The 16,714-nt window shown below is 39.1% G+C and overlaps 1 long non-coding RNA gene across 1 annotated transcript; it reads left to right on the top strand.

The window, feature by feature from the left end:
• Positions 1–1,134: 1,134 nt before the first annotated feature.
• Positions 1,135–5,329, top strand: LOC133467423 (uncharacterized). Its single transcript, XR_009785224.1, has 4 exons — positions 1,135–1,265; positions 3,032–3,229; positions 3,586–3,682; positions 3,762–5,329. It is a non-coding gene; the product is annotated as an uncharacterized LOC133467423 (long non-coding RNA).
• The last annotated feature ends 11,385 nt before the right edge of the window (positions 5,330–16,714 follow it).

Raw genomic sequence — 16,714 nt, 5'->3', positions numbered from 1 at the left:
TATAGTATATTGTATTGTTTCACATCCCATCGCCTTATACAGTATCTTATCGTGGTTTATCAAATCAATATTGTGACTATGTATTGTATGCTATCTTTACATATTATATTGCTTCATTTGGTATCATAATATATGGTATCGTATCATGTGGTATCGATATTGTTGTATTGCATTGTACTATATCAAAACATGGAATTACGTTCCATTTCATTGTAACGCATCGCGTCATATTTTGTTGTATAGTATCATAAATGTATATTTACGTAACTCATCCTAACCAGTCACATGGTATCTTCACATATCGGATCTTGTCTCTTACGTTATTTTTCTTCCTTATCGCGTCTTCCCTATTAAACAACGCATTAGTCATCCCTTCCATTCACAATCGCCGCTGACATTTCCTTATCGACCGGTCGCACAGGAACGACCTGAACGCAACACTCGATCACCCCAGTCCGTATCGGCGTTGTCCTCAAACGTGCGATTATTATTGCTGTTGACATCGGTCGGGTGGACCAATGCTTGGATAATTAGCTACGCCGCGCTGTTTGTAATGATCCATCATGGCTGCTGTCATGCAGACGATGCTGGTGATTTATCATCATGGGAGAGAGGACACACTGACTTAAGCAACTGCGTACGCGTTACTGGACGAGGAACCATTCTGGGAAAGAAACTTTTAAAAATGAATTAATTTTTTTTGTTTTTTTTTTAATTATCCAAACAATTTAAAACAAAAAATATTGTTTGGTTCCTTCAGTAATGATAGGACCAAAACTAAACAAGTCTTTGCTATGATTTCACAATTGTTCTTGCAAAATTTCATATCCATTAATCCAAATGCAGCCATTCAAAACTTTTTAGAAGGAAACCAGATAATACATGAATTTAATATTTAACTCTAAAATCAAAAAGCACTTAAGTTTTTCAGGTAATGTTGTAATTTAAAAGTTACATGGCTCCTTTGTGGCATATTTTTTTAAATTAATAACTATATTGTTTGTATGTCTCTTTTTTGTGTTGTTGTAAATTATTAAATATTTCAAAAAAAGATTGTTTTGAAAAGAAATATATTAGTAAAGCGGAACTTATGTGAAAGCCTGCATTGTTACCCGGAATTTTAAAATGAAGGGTAACGGAAGCAGCTAATGACGTTGCTAGTGGAATGCTAATAAACGGTGTTTAGAAAACCGTCTCTTGAAAATGTAGACGCTTCTTTAAAACTCTTTTAAATAACTAATTTTAGACCACTAAAGTGGGGCCAGGTATGGTACGAAACCTTTGCTTAGCTGATTTATGTTTTATAAGGCTTTTTATGTCTACTTTCTGCGGCCGTTTGGTCTATAGCGTTAGCAACAGCTAGCTGTGCTCCCCTATTCACCGTCCGTGTCGTAACAACTCCTTTGATTTTAAACAGTCAAAGAAAAGTTCATCATTAAAAGTTAATCATTGAGAGGCACTATTGGTCCTTAAGCTAAACAGACTCACTTAGTCAGATATTTTATTTTATTTTATTTGACATTTACAGATGTGACTATAAAAACAGTGGTGCGCAACATAAAGACCGTGGGGCATATACACATTTAACCCACTAAAGCAGGAGGACTGAAACTAAATGGCCTCACAATAGAAAAATGAATAAATAAATAAATACATAAATAAAAGGTTCCTCTCATCTTGGCTTTCGAGCTATAGATCCATGCCACATTATCCACCAGGCCTGGGGCCAAAAGACAGACAAAACATACACTTAAAATAAGTCATTATTGATTTCCTCTTGACTTAAAGCATCCAGGCGGCACGGTGGACGACTGGTTAGACATCTGCCTCACAGTTCTGAGGACCGGGGTTCAATCCCCGGCCCTGCCTGTGTGGAGTTTGCATGTTCTCCCCGTGCCTGCGTGGGTTTTCTCCGGGCACTGCGGTTTCCTCCCACATCCCGAAAACCTGCATCGTAGGTTAATTGACAACTCTAAATTGCCCGTAGATGTGAATGTGAGTGCAAATGGTTGTTTGTTTATATGTGCCCTGCGATTGGCTGGCAACCAGTTCAGGGTGTACCCCGCCTCCTGCCCGATGATAGCTGGGATAGGCCACCAGCACGCCCGCGACCCTAGTGAGGATAAGCGGCTCGGAAAATGGATGGATTAAAGCATCCATGCAGACTTTAAATGTAGGCCTCCAGTCATTCGAGGATGGAGAATGGGACAAAGAGGAGGCTTTCACATGATAAATAATCTGTTACAACGTCCTAAAAGGCTGTCGTTACAACATTTATTAACTGCTAAAAATGTTTGAAGCAACATTGTCGAGTATGAAGTTAATCTCTTTTATAATAAAACTAAAATAATGTAAAACTACTCACCGTTTGACAGAAATTGTCACTGTTAAACTCCTGTTGTGTCCAAGAGAAAGTCCCTTAAAAAAGTAAAAGTCACAAAAATATTTTCTTTAGTCTGTAATAACAAAATCCAGATGAAAGCATTTGTCAGCTGAGGGAGCTACACAAAACATCGGAAGTTAGCATTTGCATGAGAGTCACGTCATACTAAATTCTTTATTTGTTATCTGTTTCCAAATTAGATGACATTTGGAAGTAAAATATTTAGTTTTTTTCTATAGTTACCAAAATCCCGACAAAGAAAATAGTCAATTGATGCAAAAAATGGGAAGTTAGCATTTTTCACGTTATCTTCCTAAATCGGTAGGATTCTTGCGCTAACATGGAACAAAACTGCATAGAAAATGCGGACTGCCTCCTGTTTAACAGGTGAAATATTCACTATTTGTTTTGATCAATTTCCAAAATACATGACATTTTAGGCATTTAAATGGTTTAAAGCTTCAAACACGAGCCAAAATCGAATTCAATCAAAAATTATTTTAAATCGATTGGATTCTTGCGCTAACATCGAACAAAAGCACGCGAATAGTAAAGCAAAACAAACAAACAAACAAAAAAAACGGTATCGGGGTTTGAAGATTGCAATTTTCAAACCTCCCGCCAGCTAACCTGATACTTTTCTCTCAGGTGATCCCACCCCGCTAACAATGACGAGCGGCGGTACACGCCACAAAACAAGCAGCGACAAGTAGCGTGGCTTCGATCGCTCTTGTCCCCACAAACAATGCCGGACGGACAAGAGCAAGAAAAGAATTCTCGCCCCGGGAGAGGAAAAATCTGTCATTGGAAGTTTGAAAGAAAAGCAAACCCTGACTCGACCGACAGGTGGGACATAACGTTGCTAACGGAAAAAATGGACGGTTTGATCTGACGTATGAACTCCTACATACAGGAACTCCCACACGTATGAACTCCTACATGGATAAACACACAACAAAGAGCACCACATGTGGCCACACACATTGTAAATCACAGTCATGTTTACAGACAGATGAATAAATGATGTGTGTGTGTGTGTGATATATAATGAATGGCTCTTGTTCATTACATATGCTCCCATTCAACAGGTCATTTCCACACACACACACACACACACACACACACACACAGAGCGAACGAACTATTGCTGTTTTATTAGCATGTAGCTTTTTGAACCCGACTTGTGTGCTTTTCTCTTCCAGCTTTGATGTCACCGGGTCAATTGAAGCGACTCAACGGGCGGCAGACAGAGGATGAAAAAAAAGATGACAAAGAGCTTTGAGCGGATGATGCAGGGGGGTAAGTGGGAGGGGCCAGAGCGCCCCGAGGGGAGAAATGCACGAGGAGGCGGTGATGATGACTTATTCTTGTTTTATAGGTGCTGTTATGTAACGCCTCTTTCTTCTTCCTCCACCTGGATCTTTGCTTCATGCACAATACCGGATGGCAAAATTAACACATTTCCCCCCCTAAGAAAAGTAACAATCCTAATTGTTTCACCTTAAAATATTAACCTAATTTTTTTTCCGCATAATTAACACTATCATTTTTTTCCCCCGAAGAAAATTAACACTAAGTGTTTTACCTCATAATATTAACAACGTAAATTTTATCCCCTAAAATAGAATTTGAAAAAACTTTTTTGTTTTTTAATAAAGTTTTGAGTTGAGTTTTAATATTTTTTTTCATCCCCCATTTTCTAATATGGAACTTCCTCTTATCATTGCAGCTCCCTTTCCCATAAATATCTTCAAATATTGCTATATAGTGGAACCTCAATTTAACGGACCCCGATTTAATGGACTTCAGATTTAATGGACAAAAAATAGTGTCCAGTTGGAACTCAAAGTCACCCCTTTTATGTACCGGTGACATACGTTTGGATAAACTTGCAAACTTTTGAAACACTTTAAAGCTTTTTAAAATCTATTTACAACAATTTTGTACTGTAATGGTGTTCTGAGGCCACAAAAATGGGCTTCAATTTAACTGCCAATCTGATTTTTAACGGATGACCCTTCCTCCCTATTAGTCCGTGAAATCGAGGTTCTACTGTATTTCCTCTATCCCAATAAAGAAATACGAAGCGGTCTTTTATTCTCCACATTTGTTAAGTAAAAGTTCACTTGGTGATGTCATTCAATTTCTATACAGCATAAATGCAGCTTTAATATTCTATCCCATCAGCCCAGCAGGAAACACAAAGGAAGATTTCATTCGGGTGAGCGATCCCTCGCCCCCCACGTCATCCGCCCGACTCTTTTATTTTACGAACATGCTGACCTTTGAACCCTCTAACCTGCTCCTCCCCGGGCCCGCTGGCAGACCGATAAAAGGACCTGAAAAAAAAACCAAACACACACACAAAAAAAAAAGGAATTTAAGGAAGGCCTACAAGTGTTCGAGCGGCGGGGGCGGACCATGTTGCCATACGTTGGTGTCGGCCTCTCTTAGCGTCGGCGTCACTGAACACACGCACACACACACTGGAAGTGGTCATTAGTAGTCGTATAATTGGAACAATAAAAGGATCTTCAGGGGTCGCTGAGTGAGTGGCCTTTCACTCGTCATCTGTTTGAACGAGTGAGAATGGGTACGCTTAATGAGCTAATTATGTCCTCATAAGTGTAGATTTGGTTTGCTATTGTTTGAGCTTGAACCCGTCATTTGGCAAATATTGATATATGTACAAAAGGAAGCTGGTCGACCTCCATTTTGCTTTTAAACTCCTTTTCCTCATAGGAAATAGTGGAAATAATCGTTCAAACTTTATTAACTAAAGAGGCATTGTTTTAAGTTACAGTTTAACACGATTAACAATCATGGAAGGGTTACAAAAGAGCTAAAAAAGTGTGGGACGATTTTAGATGTTTGTATTATCATTTAGAAAAAGTTTAAAAAGTTAGTCTTTTGGTGTGTCAGTTGTAGATGTTTTATCCTTAACAAAAAAAAATTGTAATAACCCAAATTGTGTAATTTCAAGTGTTAATTAATTTTTTTATTTTATTTCAAACAATACTTTAAAATAGCAAAAATGGTGTAATTTGGATTAAAATTCTGTTATTCAGTGTTCATTTTCAAAAAACTTTTTAAATCCTAGAGAATAACAATTAAATGCTTATAATGCTGTAAATTTGGAATGTTATTAAAAGGAAATACAGTATGTCCTATGAAATAATTTTAAAAAGTAAAAAAGTTCAAAGTTTGAGTATTTATTTAATATTTTGTAAAAATTCCAATGATTTAAAAAAAAAATGCAAAAGAATGTGTCTTTTGCACTTTTGACTGGATTTTTTTGGGGCAAATTGTTACTTGAGTGGTATTAAAATATGGAGCTATGGGATCATTGTAGGGTACTTTAAATTCGGCACCCGCCTGACCTCCTGTTTATTTTCATATTGAAATCGTACATACATGGAGATGCTAGAGCTAGCCTAATACTAATGAAAAGACATTGTAAACAGGTCTGTAAGTTTGTCTAGCGTGCTCGCATCTCTACCTACCGCTAGTGCGTATGCGTGTATACATATATATCGACGTTCTCTTAATGGCCTCAGAGTCGCTGATATCAACAAAACGCATTAATGCTGCCATGAGTACAAGGTGATGTATGGATGAAATCTCGGGCAGACGGCAGGACGCTAATTTGTTGTTTTGACATGTGCACATATCAATAAAGTGCATTACGCCGCTGCACTTCATTTCGTCCCGCCGGGGAAACCAGCACAGGAACGTACACTAGCTCGGCTAGTTGCTTATCTCGCTTGAAACCCAAAAAAAAGAAATGATGAAACATGTTTAATGAATATGATTATTAAAAAACAATGTTTGAATTTATTTTGCTCGCATTAGTTTGATCAACCTATGTCTTTTGGTTATTTGGTCATTAAGATTATGTAGAAACTGCAAAATTGCACACTAAAATGCAAAGTGAGGCTTTTCAAGACTTTTTCACACAGGGCCAGGTAGCTTTGAACAGTTTTTTTACAAACTGCATTTTATGTTTAAGTGGGTATCTTTGTCTGATATTTACATTCGTTTGATGATCTTAAACATTAAAAAGAGGAAACTATGCACACAAAAAAAAAGAATTTGCTACTTTTTCAAAGCAGTCTACTTTTGCCACAAAAGGTGGTCTTCTAAGAGTTTTTAAATTTTCTCGGGATAATTTTTTTCACAAGAATTATTATATATAAACTGTTTGTCGCTTTTTACGTTATAATATGTGCTCGAGCTTGCTAAAGTGCTTGGGGACGTGGCCGGCGGGTCTTGCCCGGCCGGCTATTTGTGGCTTTATACATTATGGTTCATGTTAACATTTTTAACTTTTTTTTTTTAACTTCATGTTAAAAGTTCAGCCTTGCGCTCTCCTTAAAAAGTATTTCTTTTGTTCCAAAAAATAAATCCTAGAATTTCCGCCGCTGCCGTTGCGCGGCCGCCAGCGTAGTTCATCTGCCGTGTGGCGTTCAAGAGCAACAGCTGTGCTCTGGGAAACAGGAGAGCGTTGAATACTTTGCTTAGCTGATCCTGAGCTCTGAGTGCCATATGCTGCTTCCTGGTCCTCATGGCTCCAGGTGAGGCTTAACCTGACAAGCAGTTCTCTGTTAGCGCCTGAGTCCCCTACAACAACAAAAATATCCGCCTGGATACTCTTAATCCCGGATTAGAGATTTGCATTTCGATTCGACCCTGAATGCACCGCTACTGTAAACAAAGGCTCCATACAACATCGATGTGATTCAATTTTTGTAGAGGAGCCGCAGGGTTTCTTTAAGACTGATTGATTTGGGGTGACCCCTGTCAAAAGTCAATCACTAGCGCCCCCTGAAAAATTAGAAAAAACTAGCGCAAAACACCAGTTTCACCGATTGGCACGAAATTTGGTGGACCTAGCTATCATGACAGAATAGCCTGCTAACATACGGAATAATTACAATATGTCGCTCGACAACTTTTTTTAAACTTTTGTTAGTCAAAAACTGAAAGTGATCTGGTCTTATCGTTCTATTCGTATCTTTTTAAATGAGCATTTAATGTAAATTAATATTTTTACGTTACGTTATTGTTGACACGGAAGTAGGCCTTTTTTTCACTTTTTTGGAAGAATTCATTTTCTACTTTGGCAGTTTTTAATCACAACATAACTGTTCCTAACCACAAAAGTTTTGGTATGGTACGGTTTTGGTCGTCCACATTTAGCTTTTTACGTTATCCTGTTTCAGGAAAGTCAGCCATTTTGTTTGAAGCAGCCAATTTGGGGCGAATTCCAGGGCTTGTTCTGTGACAAACTCCTACTTCGCCCAAATAAGTCCCAATCACAAGCACGTATCCTAGTTGAATGGGCGACACTAAATTAACAATCTTATTTTCCTATGCTGTCTCATGTGGGCGGAGCGTGGCTTTAATGTAGCAACTGGACAAGGGGCTGCCATCTTTGTGGAATTTTTGAAAAAACAAGGAATGAGCACTTCAATCGCCTCCTAAATCCCCCATAACAAATGAATTCACGAGAAAAACTATTGATGACTAAAGCACATGACCTGTTCTACTATTCTCTTCTCACAAATAATGTTCCATTCGCGCCATTTTTCTAGGGCAACAGCTGTTTAAAACGTCACTGTCATTTTGACACGTCGACTTGGCGAACCCTCAGAATTTCGGCCCGTACGAGCTTATTGGTGCATATTTTTAACTGAAACCTGTCAGCCAGTCAGAGAAAGCAGACGAAACCAAAGGGTTGAGGAGCTGTAAGATATGTTGAGCAATAATCAAGTCACACTGTTTTACTTTCATTTGAAGCCATTTTTTGACCAGAATTTCTTTTGGTGAAATTGAACAAAAACATTCCCCAAAAATGTTAGTTAGAAAGTTAGAAAAAATCAGTTTCACTCATCAAAAGAAAATTGGGTGGACTTGTCTGTCATTAGAGAACGCACGAAAAAGTATCAAAGACCCATGCCGGAAATTTAAGAGGACGTCAGCCATTTTGAGTTCGAGTAGCATCAAAGTTTGATGATCATTTTGAGGCTTAGTTTAAATCTTTTCTTTTTTCTGTCAAAAAGTAACAAGCCTATTTTGAGAAAGTAAGGAGCACAAAGTACAGGTATCTGTCAATACAAAAATACAAAATAAATACAAAATACAAAAATAAATATTCAAGTAAAGTACAGGTACCTGCAAAAGGTTCTTAGGTCCTGTGATCAAGTATTTGTACTCGGTTCCTTTTCCACCACTGCCTGCTGGTGTTGCTTTTAAAGGATTTATAGGTCCAACGCGATCCAAACTTTTCCTTCAACTCGTTGAAAGTTTGACTGTGAAGAAATTGAACTTCTCACCAAGATGAGAGAATGTTCCGGACCCCTCAAGAGGGTTTCGCGCATGCGTGTTGACGTTGCTCTTATTTACGGCCGCAACGTCCGAGCCGCGCGGCCGGCCGCTCGCAATTAGAGTGCATGCCGGATGGGTGATTGACAGCCACCCCGCCGTGCCCCGAGGTGACCAGCGGTCGGCGCCTGCCAATCACGCGCCGCCGCCCGCTCTGAGCCGTTCACGCGTCCCAAATGTGGAACAACAGAAACTGAAATAAATAAATACATAAATAAAATAACGGGGTCGTTAAATTGGTCAATTGATCCTCATCAGCCAATGAAAAGCGTGAATTATTTATGAGGTAGATGACGAAGAGGAACATTGATTGATCGGATGCTGGTGGGTAGTTGGAATGGAAAACTCGCCGGACAGAGGAAAGTATCGATTTGTCGCCGCTCTCCGCAGGTGAAGGATTCGTCGGCGAAAGGCTTCACTTTCCTGACGTTTTTCTTTTCGAGATAGGGGCGCTCCCATAGAGTGGAACAAAAGAAAAAATTGCTCCAATGAAAAATGTACTCACATAAAATGACAAAATAAATATACAAATGCAGTTTTGCTGCTGCCTCGTTGCTGCTTTCCTGCTTCCTTGCTCTCGGCATACCTTTTTTTTTTTTTCCTTTGGTTATTAAACATTAATGAGGCCATTCCAGACTAATTGTCTTCAACATGGCAGGGAGCAGCGGAATGAAATTAAGCCATTAGCCCGAAGATGCTTTCATCACTCTCTGTGTGCATGTGTGTACTCATCTATCTATCTATCTATCTATCTATCTATCTATCTATCTATCTATCTATCTATCTATCTATCTATATCTATCTATCTATCTATCTATCTATCTATCTATCTATCTATCTATCCTTTGACTTTACTGAATTCGAACGTACGTCTGTTGCACATGATTAAAATGTGTTGAACTAACGTACATTGTTTGATTATTTTCAAGCAAAAGGGGAAACTAATGTCAGTTTACCACATTTTAATCATCTGCAAGTAAAAATCTTGTAATTTTTTTCAGTGTACCTAGCTATCTAAGCTATCAAGGTGACTGTTGAGAAACCTTGTCATATTTTGTGGTGAAAACTGTACATTTGAAGTGAAAACACCTCACTTTGTCAAAAACACTATTCATCCATCCATCCATTTTCTTTACCGCTTATCCTCACTAGGGTCGCGGGTTGCTGGAGCCTATCCTAGCTATCTTCGGGCTGGAGGCAGGGGTACGCCCTAAACCGGACGCCAGCCAATCGCAGGGCACATGAAACAAACAACCATTCGCACTCACATTCACACCTACGGGCAATTTGGAGTCCTCAATCAACCTACCACGCATGTTTTTGGGATGTGGGAGGAAACCGGAGTGCCCGGAGAAAACCCACGCGGGCACGGGGAGAACATGCAAACTCCACACAGGCGGGCCCGGGATTTGAAAAACAATAATTTTTTTGTAAATATTGTATATTTTGCCAGAAAATTTGTATCTTTTATGGAAGTTTTTGTATTCTCCGTGTATCTACAGTCTCTATCCATCCATCCATCCATCCATCCAATCTAACATATCATTTATTATTCAACATTGTGTAAAATCCTTTTAAAAGATTTTAAACAATAAAAAAAAAAGTAACTATGAAAAATCATCAAAAAGGTGTGATCCGTACAAGCCGAACATTATTTTATTAACTTATTTTTGAATTTTTCATTACTCACCTTTCCCCCTTTCTTGGCATCCTTGTGAGTCGATCGTCTCCTCATCCGTGCTTGACCCATCTCATTTTCCCCGCTGTGAGCGTGGTATTGACTGTATTGACAGCGTAAAGTGGTCCTACTTAACAGCGCTCCCCCCGGGGGGGGGGGCTACGACAACCAGAGAGAGAGAGAGGGCTGACATAAGAAGACCTGCTTCATAAAAGTCAAACAGTCACGGAAATAAATGCAATCAGTCAGTAATGGCTAACAGTTGAATTTGCACCCGCCATCAAACTACCATACTATATGTTCTTGTTTTTTATTTGTATTGTTTTTTATGAATAAACGTTATGAAAATAAAATATCCTAGCCATAAAATATCCTTCCTTTGCACATTTTTTAAAATAGTCTTCACCCATTTTAACATGGTTAAATAGTAAATTATGGGTAAAATGAGGTGGTCAAATTCGTTTAGATTTTTCGACAATTCTGAATTTTTTTTCAACAAAAGTGTTCTTTGCGCGTTTTACATTTGTCAGAGTACGTAACTGTGATGGTCTCAGACATTTATAACAATTATTATTTTCAAGAATTTTCTTTCTTTATATTTTATGATTTTTTTCAGTTTCTATATGTGTTTTTACGTATTTTGGAGGTACCATATGTTGCTGCAATGGTTCACAAATGCACGCTCGCAAAATTCTAATATGCTGACAGTCAAGTTATAAGTAAAACGAGGTGGTAATTTTTCTCTAAATTTTCCGACAATTATTATTTATTTTTTAAACAATATTTAGCGTTAGCGATAGTTCACTGTGATGATTTTGATTTTAGTTATACAAGCAAAATAAAGTACTTTACTCAAAAGTTTTTTTTTTTTACATTTTTAATTTTCCACCATTTTTGCTTTGAACTAGAACACTATAAAATTATGTTATTACATTACAGTGTAATGTAGTGTTGTGTAGTCATTTTACTATGGTGACGTTATCTGTAAAATTTGGGGCATTGTCCAAATATTTTTGTAAATCCCAACAATTATCTTCCTGCTTGACAACAACAGATAAATAATGCACTACCTTAGCAACACCACCTGAAATGTTTATCTTTTGCTGCATTAAACTGAACGCTACAAATTTTTAAAAAAATTAAACGAATTCGACATCAATTAAAATGTGTTGCCATGGCTCGTCTACATTTTCCATCAGTTGTCAAGCTGACTGTTATGACTTAATTAGATATTTAAAAACAAGCAGGTAGCCGTATTATCTTCATCCACCTGAGGGACTTGGCAAGCTAATTAGGACGCCGCCTCAATTGTGCCTCATTAGCGCTAATTAGGCTTCCCCTCCTTGCTTTTCTGGCTTTTCTTTCTTTCTTCTTCCCAAAAACAAGCGAGGCTTCCTCCGTTTGTTTGTTTTGCTTCTGTCGCAGCGCCTAAATTAAATTTGATAAACGAGTCGATCTTTAAATATTAATTATGTATTAATTACATTCGCCGGGGCAAAACAAAGCTCGCTTAAAGATTTATGAAGTGCGCCGACGCTTTACTCCACGTTTCCTCGTCCAATGAGAGTCTGGAGGTGGGATAAACCATGAAAACGTGAAATGAGCGAGCAAAACCATGCACCAACATTGTTTCACACAGTCCTATATGTCTTTTGTTTGGGTGTACATATTATCCGTCTCCAGTACACAGCAACATTTTATTCTATTCGTTGAAATTATATTGGTAATGTGTTTACGACACTTGCATCGAAATTGATGTCTTTGTTACGCCATGTCTATAAAAAAATACCAGCATCCAGCACCTGATAAAAAACGTCATCAATTCCTTCAAAGGTCATACATAGCGAAATTACATACCAAATTCTATGGATAATGTGTTTACAACTCTTGCATGGATTTTGGGGTACTTATTACGGCATGTTAAGAAATTTAACTGCATCCAGCACACCGATATCTTCCCAAAACTACACAAAATTCCCGATGAAATTTGTCAAATATGTTATATGTATTGTGTTAAAAGCGATCACATGATGTGGATCAATCCAATCCAATACACACACACACACACACACACACCTGTGCACACCTGATATGTCGGGTTGCGGTTTTAGGGTCAAGTCCTTCCCCTTGTTGTCTTCGCTCAGGACACAGCATCGGTCATCGTGTTGTGTATTTTGTGTTTTTTTTCTTATATTGTGTATGTGTGTGTGTTTTTGTTTGTTGCACGTGGCACGACAACAGGGTCGTGTTTCGACGAGGAAGAAGAGGAGAATGCTGAAGGCAAATATGACACCTCATCTACACACACACGCACACACACAGTTTGTGAGACTCCCAACGCTAATAAATATTTCAAAGGCGGAAAGTTTAGTAAACAAAGGTGTGTGTGTGCATGTGCATGTGTGTGTGGGTGGGTATTTCTATAAAGAGGTGAGTTGCCCAAGAGACAACGGACTATCAGGGGGACAGCTGATACATGTGTGTGCATGTGTGTGTTTGTGTGTGTTGTGTGCGTATGTGCACGTTAGCGACTTAGCAAACCATCACAACCGAGACTTCAACCGAATTTTGGCAACATCATGACGCAGTGACATCTATCTTCTCCTCCAGTGTCTGGTTAGCAACTGTTACCATAGCAACAGCATAGACACACACACACACACACACAAATAGATAGATAAGGCACAGCTAGCTGGTTACTGTGCAAGACAGCTAGCTAGATAGAAATAGTGGCCTAGTGCTGGATGTGGAAGATTTTCTTTTCAACGTGCTGTAAAAAGAAGACTACATTCCAGGCGAAGGTCGTGAACACATTACCGATCGAAGTTTGCGTGAAGTTTACGACAAGTATGACCATTGGACGCACTAATCAAATTGTTATTAAGTGCAGGATGCGGGTAATGTTTGTAACGTGTTGCAACAAGGACACCAAATTCCATGCGAAAGTGATAAACACATTACTGATAAAACTTTGTAAGAATGAATTTGATGTGTCATTTCAATATGACCATGATACAAAGTGATTTTTATTTTTTTTTATCATAGTGCGGATCGTTTTTCTAACATGGACTTTATAAAAGACGAATTTTCTAAGGAATTTGGTGGGACTTTTGTTCATGTGTCGGATCATACATCTGACTCTGGATCATTTTCGTGACACAAATTGAACTGCTACAGTTTTTAACAAATTTGTAATGGAATCTGGTGCATAGCTTTGGTCTGTCTGACTGTAGGATGAATATATCAACTTTTTTTTTTTTTTTTTTTTTTAAATAAAAATCCTACTAAAATTTGCCGTTTAGCTTCATTTAATGACGAAATTGAATTTTGATCACGATCCAGATTCAGATCCATAAATGGACTAGATCGTGCGCTGATGTAAATTCCGATTTCTTTTGTACTTTTTAATTGTTTTGAAAATGTATTCATCAATGTGATCTTCAACGTTTTAGCGTTATTTGGAGCAGTAGAACCTTGAGTGAAACTGTAGCCGAGCCAGAGCGTCCCACCGACCAGGGTGGGGGCCACACAGGGCGAGGGGCTTGGTGGGGGGCGATGCGGGTGTAATGTAGCAGAGGGAGGGCTAGCACACTGAGGCTAATAGCACTGCAAGACTTTGAGAAAAGCCTTGAGGCTAAAGTCGGAGAGGGGAGGGCACAGGGACGCCGTCGGCTGCATTTAAATGGCTTCGGACGGCACAACAAACTGGTAAAAAAAACAAAAGTAAAAAAATGATATTTTACCCCTTTTTTCAATTATTCTTATTGTTGACTTTGTTTTCCAGCTTGGGACGAGTTAAGAATGTTTTATTAGTTGTTAGTTAGTGAGATTATATTCATTAATAAGACTTGGTGGACTATTTAGCTGCAATACTACAATACATTTTTATGTGTAAAAAAAAATCATTTTAGTTTTAGGGTAGGTTTTGAGCTATACTTACAAAGCAAATGAGAAAAAAACTTCTTCTGCTGCCCTTAGAAGTTTTATCCCACAATGTTTGCATGTTGAAAAATAGCTATAGATAGCCCTAAAGATAAATCTTCAATGTACAACTAAATTAAGATAAAACTTCTTCAGCTTCCGTCATTTTAGTTTTTGTTGTATTATTTATTTTTTTACATACAGAAAATAGATAACTTATGGGAAAGGTATGGAAAACAAAAGACTTACGAGTCAATTTGACGCTCAATACAAGAAAACCTGTACTTATAGGTAAGCCGCATTTAACATTGACACTTTCCACATAGCTAATTGGCTAGCATTAGCACCGAGTCGCTCCCCGTGAGAAAAAAAAAACATAAAGCGGCGGTGGGAGGGACAATGATGATGATGATGATGATGGTGGTGGTGGTGGTGGTGGTGAGGATGGCCTCTTTAGTGGTTGTGTGATCTCAGCCATCAGTTCCACAGCTGGCGCACCAGCAGGCAGCCCAGCCTGGCCATATGCTGCCTGGCTGGGCTGCTCCCATTGCTCCCATTATCCTCAGCGGAGCGACAAAGAACCCCCACAGAAGCCCCCCCACCACCACCACCACCCCACCCCCACCCGTCCATACACCCATCCAGCCCAACACCCAAACCACAAGCAGCTACTGCGACCACTTATTATTATCATTATTATTATTACACTTTGTACTGTAGCCAGTGGGAGTCAATGAGATGGAACCTATAATAACCCCCCTCCCCGTTATACTGCGGGTCAAACTGACCCGTAAATATATAGAATTAGTTCTTTTGAATGATCATTGTATCGCAGCTAGATATTTTGTTTGGTTATAGTTTGTGTATTAAGTGAGGGTGTACTGTCACTTTAAAGTGATTGTGGGTCAAATTGACCCGTAAAATGTATAGATTATCTAATTATTGCGCGTTGTAGCTAGACAGTGTTTGGGTTGTAGTGGAGTGAGTATTATGTATTAAGTGAGGGTGTACTGTCACTATACCTTATCATTATATTGTGGGTCAAAATGACCCGTAAAAAAATATTGATTCTTTTTGTCATTGCGAATTGTAGCTATATAGTCTGTTTGGGTTGCCGTGTACTATTTTGTGTATTAGGTGAGGGTGCACTGTCCCTATAACATTACTATTACATTCTGGGTCGAATTGACCCGTAGAAATCTAGATTTATTTTCTCAGTATTGCTCATTGTACTGCTGCTAAATATTTTTTTTGTGTTGTAGTTTGTGTAATAAGTGAGGGTGTAATATCACTACAACCTTATGATTAAATTGCGGGTCAAGTTGACCCGTAAACAATAACAAATCTTTTCCATTATTGCATATTGTAGCTAGATAGTCTGTTTGGGTTCACTATAACTTTCACCACTATAACCTATAACCTTCACCCATCCTTCCTTCCAACCTTTCATCCCTCATTTCCTTAATCCTTCCATCCTTGTTTCCTCCATCCATCCATCCAGCCTTTCTTCCCTCTTATCTTCTCTCCTTCCGTCGTTCTTTTCTTCCTTTCATATTATCCATGTTTCCATCCTACGTCTCATGCTATCCTGCTTCCCTTCCTTCCTTAAATGAATTAGAGTGATTTATCCTGTACGGTTTATAAAAATAACGTGGCCCAAACTACCTGATATTGATTGAATGCAGTCCTGCGATAAATTAATATTTGATGGGATGAAAGCGAAGACAATCCGTCCGTTTCTCTCAAGTTTACGCGATCAGGTTGGCAGGGGCAATGGGGGGCGGGGGGTGTACCCTCTGAGCTTCAATTAGAACCGATGATGTTCTACCAGAGGTACTTTAGATGTTTGAGTGTATATCTCGTGACGAGCCCTCCACCCTTTGATTTGAATGACGGTTCAGAACAGAGTGACCCCCCCCACTCTGCTTTCAGTGAAGCCCCCCCCAGGCACCTCACGATACACTGTGGGGCATTCTTCCCACCATTCCCATCCCGTTAAAAGTATCTCCCCGCCGTCACCATCAGAGGCGATGGTAAAGAGCATGCAATATGGATGAGGCCGTCTCCGAAGGCTGATTACTGGAGGAGGCGGCTGCGGCTGCGCGATCCCAGAAGGCCGAGCGACACACTTCACAAACGGGGAGAACGCTTACAGACGCTTTTATCCAGCCCTCTCTCGTTCTTTGACACCAAACCCCCCTCCCACCCTAATTCCATCTCTTTCTTGTGCGTTTTCCTTTTTGAACGTGTGATCATGCGACGCAGCGTCCGGCAGCAATATTGGAATCCGGGCACATTGCAGTCATATTTAGAGGAAAGGAAACAGCAAGCATTTAGTGGGAAATAAG

This window comes from Phyllopteryx taeniolatus, chromosome 17 (assembly GCF_024500385.1).
Source record: "Phyllopteryx taeniolatus isolate TA_2022b chromosome 17, UOR_Ptae_1.2, whole genome shotgun sequence".
Taxonomy (NCBI): Eukaryota; Metazoa; Chordata; class Actinopteri; order Syngnathiformes; family Syngnathidae; genus Phyllopteryx; species Phyllopteryx taeniolatus.
This window is presented reverse-complemented; position numbering and strand designations above follow the sequence as displayed.